Here is a 10,687-nt window from a genome sequence, read left to right on the forward strand (position 1 = left end):
GAAATTTTTTTTAACAGAAATATCTATATGAAAAACCGGGGGGTTAGAGACCCAGAAACATAACCATCAATACTCATATCTGTAGAACTATACGTCAAAAAGTGCATGCATATATATATATATATATATATATACTAATGCATATACATATATAAATGTGCATGGGAAAATTCATGTATCACACAGAGGAGGAACAGAAGAGGAAGATATGACCCAAACATACGCATAGTCAAAACCTATCACGGAAAAAACAAATGGACAAGATTGGTATGTTCTAGAATCTAATGGTCGAAAATGCCATTACTCCACATCTGTAACACCATACACCATAATGTCAAGGTATAAAAATTGAAAGATAAAAATAAATAAAATAAAATAAGACTGATTAAGGGGCGTAACTCACAATAATGTGGGAACCCCCTTAAAAGGGAAGAAACCAGAACAAACTATGGGTTGGCTATGAAACAGTTCAGGTCTATATCCAGGTTGAGGCCCCGCGGCACCAGAGAACCCAACCTGTATATCCAAGCGGTTTCGTTCTGCGAAATGAGGGTGGTTTTGTTCCCTCCCCTCCAGTTGCCTTTCACACAATCTATCCCATAGAATATTAGACCAGACGGGTCTCTTTTATGGAATTCATCAAAGTGACGAGAAAGATTATGATTTGGAAACCCTTTCTTGATATTATTGGTATGTTCCCTAATCCTAACGAAAAGGGGGCGTGTGGTCCTGCCCACATACTGTAAATTACATGGGCATTCTATAACATATGTTACATGTGTGCTCCGGCAAGTGATTAATTCTTTTATTCTGTACTCCTTAAAATTTGTTTTCGCTTTAAAAGTTTCTTTCCTCCGCGGCTGTTTCTTGCTGACTTTACATGGAAGACATTTCTGGCATCTATAAAAACCCTTCAGATCATTCGATATTTTTATTTGTCTTGGTGGATCAATAGCATTATGTACTAAGAAAGAGCGTAAGGTAGGGGCCCTTTTGTATACAAAAAGAGGCTTTTTGGGAAGAACCTTAGATAATACTTTGTCTTCTTGAAGTATGGGCCAGTATTTTTTAATAATTTTTTCTAGATCTCTGTATTGAGTATTAAACCCAGTAATAAATGCTAGTTCCCTCTTTTCCTCTTTCTTCTTTTGTTTCTCAAGTAACAAATTCCTCTCTAAATCTCCGATGTTATTCTTTAGTTGTAGGAGGGGTTCCGACTTATATCCTTTCTCTTGAAATCTCTCTATGATCAAATCTGCTTGCCGATGGTAATCTTCCTTAGAGTGACAATTTCTTCTCAATCTTAGCAGCTGACCCTTCGGAATGTTGTTTTTCCATTTAGGGTGATGGCAACTGGTAACTGGGATATAGCTATTTCTGTCGGTTGTTTTGAAAAAAGTCTTGGTATAAAAAGTCCCGTCCTTCTTTGAGATTTGAAGGTCTAAGTAATCAACACTATGCTCGTTATATTTGCCAGTGAAGGTCAATCCATAAACGTTGTTATCAAGATTATTCAGGAATGCATCAAGATCTGTTGGGGTGCCATCCCATAATATGATGAGGTCATCTATATATCTACGGTAGAACCTCAACTGAGGTAAATTCCTACCATAGATATACTCCTCCTCCCACATGTTCATCATGAGATTCGCCACACTAGGAGCATAGCGAGCTCCCATGGCAACCCCCTTCGTTTGAACATAATATTTCTGATTGTACCAGAAATAATTACAACTCATTGCTAACTGTAAACCTTCAACGATGTATTCAACCTGTTCTTGTCGCATATCTGTATTCTCATATAAAGCCTTCTCGACCCCCAATAGGCCATCCTGCTGTATAATGCTCGTATACAGCGAGTTAACATCAATGGTCACCATCAGGAGCCTTTCAACGTCTCCTATATCTTGGAGTTCTTTTAACAATTGTGTACTGTCCTTCAAATAGGACCTTCCTTCTTGAACCAAAGGTTTTAGGAATTTGTCCAGATATTCTCCTAAACGCGAAAAAATGGAGTTTATTCCACTAATTATAGGCCTCCCTGGTGGCTTAATAAGCCTCTTATGGATTTTTGGCATATAGTATATCACCGGTGTTTTCGTTGAGTTAGAAATTAAATACTCGGCCTCATCATCATTGAGAATTCCCATTTCTTTCCCCTTCTTCACAAACATAGCTAGTTTTTTCTCGTATTCGTACTTAGGATTGCCTTTCAGCTTCTTATATGTATTCTCAATACTTAACAGCCTTTCCATTTCCTCTAGATAATCTGATTTATTCAGGATAACCAAACCTCCCCCCTTGTCGGCTGGTCTAATGACTACATTTTTCTTTTTCCCTAATGCTTTGATAGTTTTCCAAATATTCACAGATTTTCTATAATTCGTCTTCTCTAATTTTCTTAGGTCACCCTCGACCATTTTGCTAAATGCCCCCATGCATTGGCTGCCTGGGGTGTTTGGGTTGAAAGTAGACTTATTCTTAAGATCAGTCTGAACATATACGGATTCTTTCTTGTTGTTCACTCCTGTGTTAATGGCAAAATGTTTCTTAATATTCAGTTTCCTCATGAACCTTTTCAGATCAATAAATGCTTCAAACTTGTCTAATGTTTTTTCTGGGGCAAATTTTAGCCCTAAATCCAGAATCTTTATCTCCCTACCTTACGCTCTTTCTTAGTACATAATGCTATTGATCCACCAAGACAAATAAAAATATCGAATGATCTGAAGGGTTTTTATAGATGCCAGAAATGTCTTCCATGTAAAGTCAGCAAGAAACAGCCGCGGAGGAAAGAAACTTTTAAAGCGAAAACAGATTTTAAGGAGTACAGAATAAAAGAATTAATCACTTGCCGGAGCACACATGTAACATATGTTATAGAATGCCCATGTAATTTACAGTATGTGGGCAGGACCACACGCCCCCCTTTTCGTTAGGATTAGTTAGGATTAGGGAACATATCAATAATATCAAGAAAGGGTTTCCAAATCATAATCTTTCTCGTCACTTTGATGAATTCCATAAAAGAGACCCGTCTGGTCTAATATTCTATGGGATAGATTGTGTGAAAGGCAACTGGAGGGGAGGGAACAAAACCACCCTCATTTCGCATAACGAAACCGCTTGGATATACAGGTTGGGTTCTCTGGTGCCGCGGGGCCTCAACCTGGATATAGACCTGAACTGTTTCATAGCCAACCCATAGTTTGTTCTGGTTTCTTCCCTTTTAAGGGGGTTCCCACATTATTGTGAGTTACGCCCCTTAATCAGTCTTATTTTATTTTATTTATTTTTATCTTTCAATTTTTATACCTTGACATTATGGTGTATGGTGTTAGGCCGCGTACACACGGGCGGACTGTTCGCCCAACCTTGTCCGCTGAACAGTGTTTGGGCGGACAGTCCGCCCGTGTGTGGGCTTTCAGCGGACAGTTTCAGCGGACAGTTGGACGGACAAAGTCTTTCGGAAATTCCGAAAAACTGTCCGCTGAAACTGTGTTTGAGCGAACAGTCCGCCCGTGTGTAGGCTACTTTCGAAATGAGCAAACTGTTCCCGCTCGGAAAGTCCGCCCATTTCGAGCGCGTGTACAGGTAGGCGGGGCCCGCGAAGGAGACGTCGCAGGCTCCGCCGCCTGGAATGGGCTTAAAGGGGAACCCCAACGCCGAAAAAAATCGGCGTGGGGGTTTCCCCAAAGTCCACACCAGACCCTTGTCCGAGCACGCTACCCGGCCGGCCAGGAAAGGGGGGCGAGCGAGCGCGCCCCCCCTCCTGAGCCGTACCAGGCCGCGTGCCCTCAACATGGGGGGTGCCTTGGGGAAGGGGGGGCCGCGCGGCCCCCCCACCCCAAAGCACCTTGTCCCCATGTTGATGAGGACAAGGGCCTCTTCCCGACAACCCTGGCCGTTGGTTGTCGGGGTCTGCGGGCGGGGGGCTTATCGGAATCCGGGAGCCCCCTTTAAGAAGGGGGCCCCCGGATACCGGCCCCCCACCCTATGTGAATGAGTATGGGGTACAATGTACCCCTACCCATTCACCTGTGAAATAAAGTACAAAAAAAAACACAACACAGGGAAAAAATATTTTATTGCACAGCTCCGGGGGTCTTCCGTCTTCGGGGGTCTTCTCCGGACTCCTCCGCTATCTGTGTGTAGCTCTTTTACTAGCGGAGGAGTCCGGCTTTCTTCCTCCCCGCCGCCGGCCTCTTCTCCCGACTTCGGGGGTCTTGTCCCCCTCTTCGGTTCTTCTGCCGGGCCACCGCGCCTTCTTGTAGCTCTTTTACAGGCGGTGGCCCGGTCTTCTGTCGCCGCTGCCTTCCGTTCTTCTGTCGCCGCCTTCGGTTCTTCTGCCGGGCCACCGCGCCTTCTTGTAGCTCTTTTACAGGCGGTGGCCCGGTCTTCTGTCGCCGCTGTCGCTGTCGCCGCCTTCCGTTCTTGTTCTTCTTCTTGTTCTTCTTCCCCAGGAGATGTTGACACGTCGCTCTCTCCGGCCGGAATGCCAGAGCCGCGCTGTGCGGTCACTTATATAGTGACAATGGGGCGGTGTCACATGGTATATGTCACATGGGTTGGTCACATGGGTTGATGTCACATGGGGACTATGACATCGTAAGGGGGCGGGGTCACCATGTGACCAACCCATGTGACATATACCATGTGACACCGCCCCATTGTCACTATATAAGTGACCGCACAGCGCGGCTCTGGCATTCCGGCCGGAGAGCTCGTCGAGTCAACATCTCCAGGAGAAGAAGAAGAAGAACAAGAAGAAGAACAAGAACGGAAGGCGGCGGCGGCGGCGACGACAGCGGCGACAGAAGACCGGGCCACCGCCTGTAAAAGAGCTACAAGAAGGCGCGGTGGCCCGGCAGAAGAACCGAAGGCGGCGACAGAAGAACGGAAGGCAGCGGCGACAGAAGACCGGGCCACCGCCTGCAAAAGAGCTACAAGGAGGCGCGGTGGCCCGGCAGAAGAACCGAAGAGGGGGACAAGACCCCCGAAGTCGGGAGAAGAGGCCGGCGGCGGGGAGGAAGAAAGCCGGACTCCTCCGCTAGCAAAAGAGCTACACACAGATAGCGGAGGAGTCCGGCGAGAAGACCCCCGAAGACGGGAAGACCCCCGGAGCTGTGCAATAAAATATTTTTTCCCTGTGTTGTGTTTTTTTTTGTACTTTATTTCACAGGTGAATGGGTAGGGGTACATTGTACCCCATACTCATTCACATAGGGTGGGGGGGCCGGTATCCGGGGGCCCCCTTCTTAAAGGGGGCTCCCGGATTCCGATAAGCCCCCGCCCGCAGACCCCGACAACCAACGGCCAGGGTTGTCGGGAAGAGGCCCTTGTCCTCATCAACATGGGGACAAGGTGCTTTGGGGTGGGGGGGCCGCGCGGCCCCCCCTTCCCCAAGGCACCCCCCATGTTGAGGGCACGCGGCCTGGTACGGCTCAGGAGGGGGGGCGCGCTCGCTCGCCCCCCTTTCCTGGCCGGCCGGGTAGCGTGCTCGGACAAGGGTCTGGTGTGGACTTTGGGGGAACCCCCACGCCGATTTTTTTTCGGCGTTGGGGTTCCCCTTTAAGCCCATTCCAGGCGGCGGAGCCCGCGACGTCTCCCTCGCGGGCCCCGCCTACCTGTACACGCGCTCGAAATGGGCGGATTTGCCTCCGCCTTACGTGGGCGAGTCCGTTCATTTCAAAAGTTGAGCGGACTGTTTGGCAAACAGTTCGTTGAAACAGTCCGCTCGTGTGTGGGCAAGTCCGCTCATGCAAATTTTGAGCGGACTGTTTGCCGAAACTGTTTGACGAACAAGGTTGGGCAAACAATCCGCGCGTGTGTACGCGGCCTTACAGATGTGGAGTAATGGCATTTTCGACCATTAGATTCTAGAACATACCAATCTTGTCCATTTGTTTTTTCCGTGATAGGTTTTGACTATGCGTATGTTTGGGTCATATCTTCCTCTTCTGTTCCTCCTCTGTGTGATACATGAATTTTCCCATGCACATTTATATATGTATATGCATTAGTATATATATATATATATATATATATGCATGCACTTTTTGACGTATAGTTCTACAGATATGAGTATTGATGGTTATGTTTCTGGGTCTCTAACCCCCCGGTTTTTCATATAGATATTTCTGTTAAAAAAAATTTCGGACATTAAGTGCCACACCTTTATTTTTGTTTTCCGTTTGCTACTCCAAGTTCACATGGTATGGAGAGGAATATATACGGTTTTATGTGCAGAGATAGGAAATGCTAGTCTGCATATAAATAATAATAATTTTTTGCACGTATAGTGTAAGTGTATAATGCAGATTCTGCATGGTGTGGATGAAAATGTCCATTGTGAAGTATTTAGTTGTGTCCTGTACAATATGACGCAAATATTGACTAACCTGTAGTTGATGAGGATTATCGCTTAATAGCTGCCCTGTATTGTGTCGCATAGAGTACTCTTTTTAATTAATCATCACTTTTTAAAGAAATTCCTTTAGTCGTAATGAGGAAACAATTTTTTGGAAACTATTCCTAGAAGGTGTTTGTTTTACATGTACTAACATCTTTATTTCAGAATAGGTTAACTGTAATTAGATAGATATAAGTTGTCTGTTTAAACATTCCTGGAATACTGAACCATTTTTGAGGTTATTTGTAAAATGGCCGGTAATTTACTTAGTTAAATTATTTAGTTCCATAAAACAACCAAGGGCCTTTATAGTTTAAAAGAAAGGTGTAGTAAAATTGGTGCTGTATTCCCCCTTGGGATAGATCACCCTTTGGGTCGATAGACCTGAATGATGTTCTAATATGATAAATTGCATTTGACTTTGACACGGTTTTCTTTTACTCTTTTACTCATTACCATATATGAGTTGGCCAAATCTATTTTTATTTTTATTTTTATTTTTTATTATTTTTATTTTGGAGTGCATGGAATAGGCTCTATTATTCCTTTGAAACCGTAGGAGCGAAAGCTTTTATTGGGTCGGATCGGGAATATGCACCGGGCCCGTTCGCTCTCCAGGGGGGTAAGATTGTTCTCCTGTATGAGCTTACTGCCATTTGTGTGGAAAGATTGCTTGCCCGCTCGTATACTGGGTTTTCCCCGCTGGTGCCTGATTGGATCTTGCACCTGGGCGATGGCCAATTGGATCATCTGGAATTTTTTCTATATAACGTATGAGACGTGGTAGCGTGGCACCGCCGCTGAAGACGTCTATGACGAAACGCGTCCGACGGAGCTACGCTTTTACGTCACTTCCGGGTCGCCGTCGGTGTTTGGTACGCAGGTGGAGCGCAAACCGCGGATCCATCATATGGCTTCCGAGGAAGAATTGTGCTTTTGTTTTTGAACACTACGGAAAGGACTCTATCCCAGGGGGAACACAGCTGAGATCCATCACCTCTATAGGGAGGTTTGTTCTGGTTTCCCTAGATAGTGACTCCATTTTACGTTTATGTTCGTAGCAATATTATATAATTTTTTTATGGTAATTTCTGGGGTCAATCCGGAATTTTTTGGGGAGATTATTACACCAACTCCCTGATGAACTGTGGTCTCACAATATAACTCACTTTATGAGAGTTGTGGCCATTTTTTAGTATTTTTTTTCTTTTCTTGTTTTGATTTATTGTTGTGCTGTTTTTTTGCCTTTTATGGTTGTTTTTTATATATATATTTTTACATTTACTGTGCCAATAAATCATTTTTTATAACGGATTACACTATGGAGGCTTCCATTTTTTTCTCATGAGGACTTATGGAATCCATGTTGATACATGCTCAGTCATCTACTACAAAGTAAAGAACGGGATATCTGGAGATTGATCTTTAAGGCGCACAACCCCTGCAGGGGTATTTACTTCTGGTGAGTAGGATTCCTGGTGGGGAGCACAGAAGTCACAGTGAAGACTGCATAGGAAGCACAAAAGTCACTTTAAGGATTTTTAAGGATTTTTATGGATTAGCACCATTGAACTTTCATTTGGGACTTATTTTATATATATATTTTTTGTCCTGTATACTTCACATATATTTTTTGTATTTTTCTGCACTTTATTTTTATATTTTTATTTTTATTGTTATTTTTTCACTTTTTTATGTGTATATGCACTTTTCACATATATTTTTTATGGTTTAGAGAATTCTTTTACCTTTATCACCAAAAGGTTTTTTATTATCGTATTTTTCACCCCTTGTGTGCACTAATACACACACATTTCTTATTTATAATTGTTATGGGTTCTGGTTTGTGAAGTGTTTACACATTCCTTATATTTAGTTATTAGGTTTATATATATATTTTTTGGCACTAAACACGGGTTTAACATAAACACTGTTTTAGGCTTATATATATATATATATTTTTTGTCACTAAACACCATGTGAATCTAGGTTGTCTATTAATGAACGTTACATATACATATATACCTTTATCACTTTACACTGGTATAGGGGACCTATGGTATTGTTGGTAGCAGGTTTACCACTGAGTGGAAAAAAAATTTCGCATTTTTTGCGACTTGATTTATAATCGCATTAGGTTGTATATGTAGTTTGGTACACGTGGTTTTCAGGTTTTTGGCCTAAACTTATAATTTAATCTATTTGAGATTGAGGGTTTGATTATATTTTGTAAGGAAGTATTCGGGCCTGTTCCAACACCATCAGTTCTTGATATTTCCGCTGCTTTGGAGACTTAATATGTAATGGGTTTGATTATTAGTCCCCGATATTAGAATTCTAGGTTTTGTGACCACTGTCCCTGGTGGCCTATAGATTTATTACACTCACTGTTTGATATAATCTTCTCTGGGTGAAGCTGATGTTTTTTCCGTTTTCCTGAGTTTATCTACATAGAGTTTAATTAGTATTAGGCTGAGGGAGACTATTGGGTTCTTTGAAAAAAATAACTTGGCCTTTATTGCTATCTATTTATCCTCTACGAGTCCATTTTGGAATGGAAACCTGTTTTTAGGTAGCGCCATATCTGAAAATAAATTGTCTGCTTTTCAATACATCTGGAGTTTGACTGATCACAGGAGAAGAATAATCCTAAAAGCAAAAACGCAAATCGCAGCAAAATCACATTTGCAAAAATCTAAATGCACAGGAAAAAGCATGGCAGAAACAGATCAAAAGCAAAACTGCTTAGGTGATCCTTATGCTGGCCACATGGATCAATTTTCAGAAGAGAATATTCATACGAAAAATCTTTGTACATTCACTGAATGAAAGAATGTTGTTTGAAAATTTCACTTGCTTTTAACATTCTGTTTTAAAATGAATGTAATTTCTGAACGAAAACCACAAACACTGTCTGGAAATTTCTTTGACCAAGAAGTTTTCTATTATTTCTAAATTTTCCCGTCACTTTGGTTGAAAACAAACATTGATTTGACCCCACTAACGATTAAAAAATCAAACGAACGCTCTCAAAATCATTTTTTTTTTTTTTTTCCAATATTTTTATTCAAATTTTCGACAAGAGAAGTTACAATTTCAGTATCTGACAACGTAGATACATAAAAGCACAAGAAAACAATACGGAACAATTCAAGTAGAGAGAAGAAGGAAGAAAAACTGGTAGTACATGTGTGAAGCTGTGAGGGTACTTCAAAGAGTTACTGGCCCACCCCATCCAGGTAGTCATCCTGTATCTTGCTTCATTTAGGGGTCAAGAGGCAAACATCTGAGCCCTTATTATCCAACCCTCCCTTTTGACTTCAGTGCTATAGTAAATCCTAAAGAAATGATAATGGAAGAGGTGCTGGCACATGTGTTTTCAAGAGTACTCAAATAAAGAAGGAAAAGAAGGAAAGTAACTATAGTAGAAAAGGGTAAAGAGATAAGGAATAAAAAGCAAAGAGAGAGAAAAAGAAGAAGAAGAAGAGGGATGCACTCCAGCTCCCGGGGACCGCTCTCTAGCCTTACACCAGAAAAACCCCTTTACCCAGTTACGAGATCTCTAATCTAAAATAATTTTTTTTTTTTTTTAAGGAAGACATTGTTTTTGTATGGCCAGCATATATTATATTACAGTTCTGTTTGAAAATCTGCAAAACAATCAAATTTTTTTTTTCTTTAAATAAAAAAAATGTGATCTCTGAGTCTGATGATATTTACCAGATTCAACCTCTAATGCCGCGTACACACGAGCGGACTGTATGGCGTACTTAGTTCGTCATACAATCCGACGGACAGTCCGTCGTACTTTCGACTGAAGGGACTTGACCACACACGGATGCACAAACAGTCCGTCGAAAGCTTGCGCGATGACGTGTACAGCACGTACGACGGGACTAGAAATAGGAAGTCCAAGACACAGCAAAGCACCCTTCCGCCGTGTAAATCCTTTCTGGGCATGCGCCATTCTTAGTCCGTCGAACTAGCATACTGACGAGCGGATTGTCCGCTGAAACCAAAGTACAACGGACAGAATTTCGAAAAATCCGAAATTCTTAGTACGCCGGACTGCACGCTGAAAAAGTCAGCTGAAGCCCACACACAAGCGGATTGTCCACTGAAATGTGTTTCGACGGACTAAGTACGCCATACAGTCCGCCCGTGTGTACGCGGCATAATAGTATATACAGTATATCTCTTCTGTCTGTTATTCTCAGAGTGGATTAGAGATTTTGCTCCCTAACCATATAGTTGATTATTTATATTTACCACTGC

The sequence above is a fragment of the Lithobates pipiens genome, unplaced genomic scaffold, assembly GCF_037356315.1.
Source record: "Lithobates pipiens isolate NorthernLeopardFrog02 unplaced genomic scaffold, aLitPip1_a1.2 Scaffold_146, whole genome shotgun sequence".
Lineage (NCBI taxonomy): Eukaryota > Metazoa > Chordata > Amphibia > Anura > Ranidae > Lithobates > Lithobates pipiens.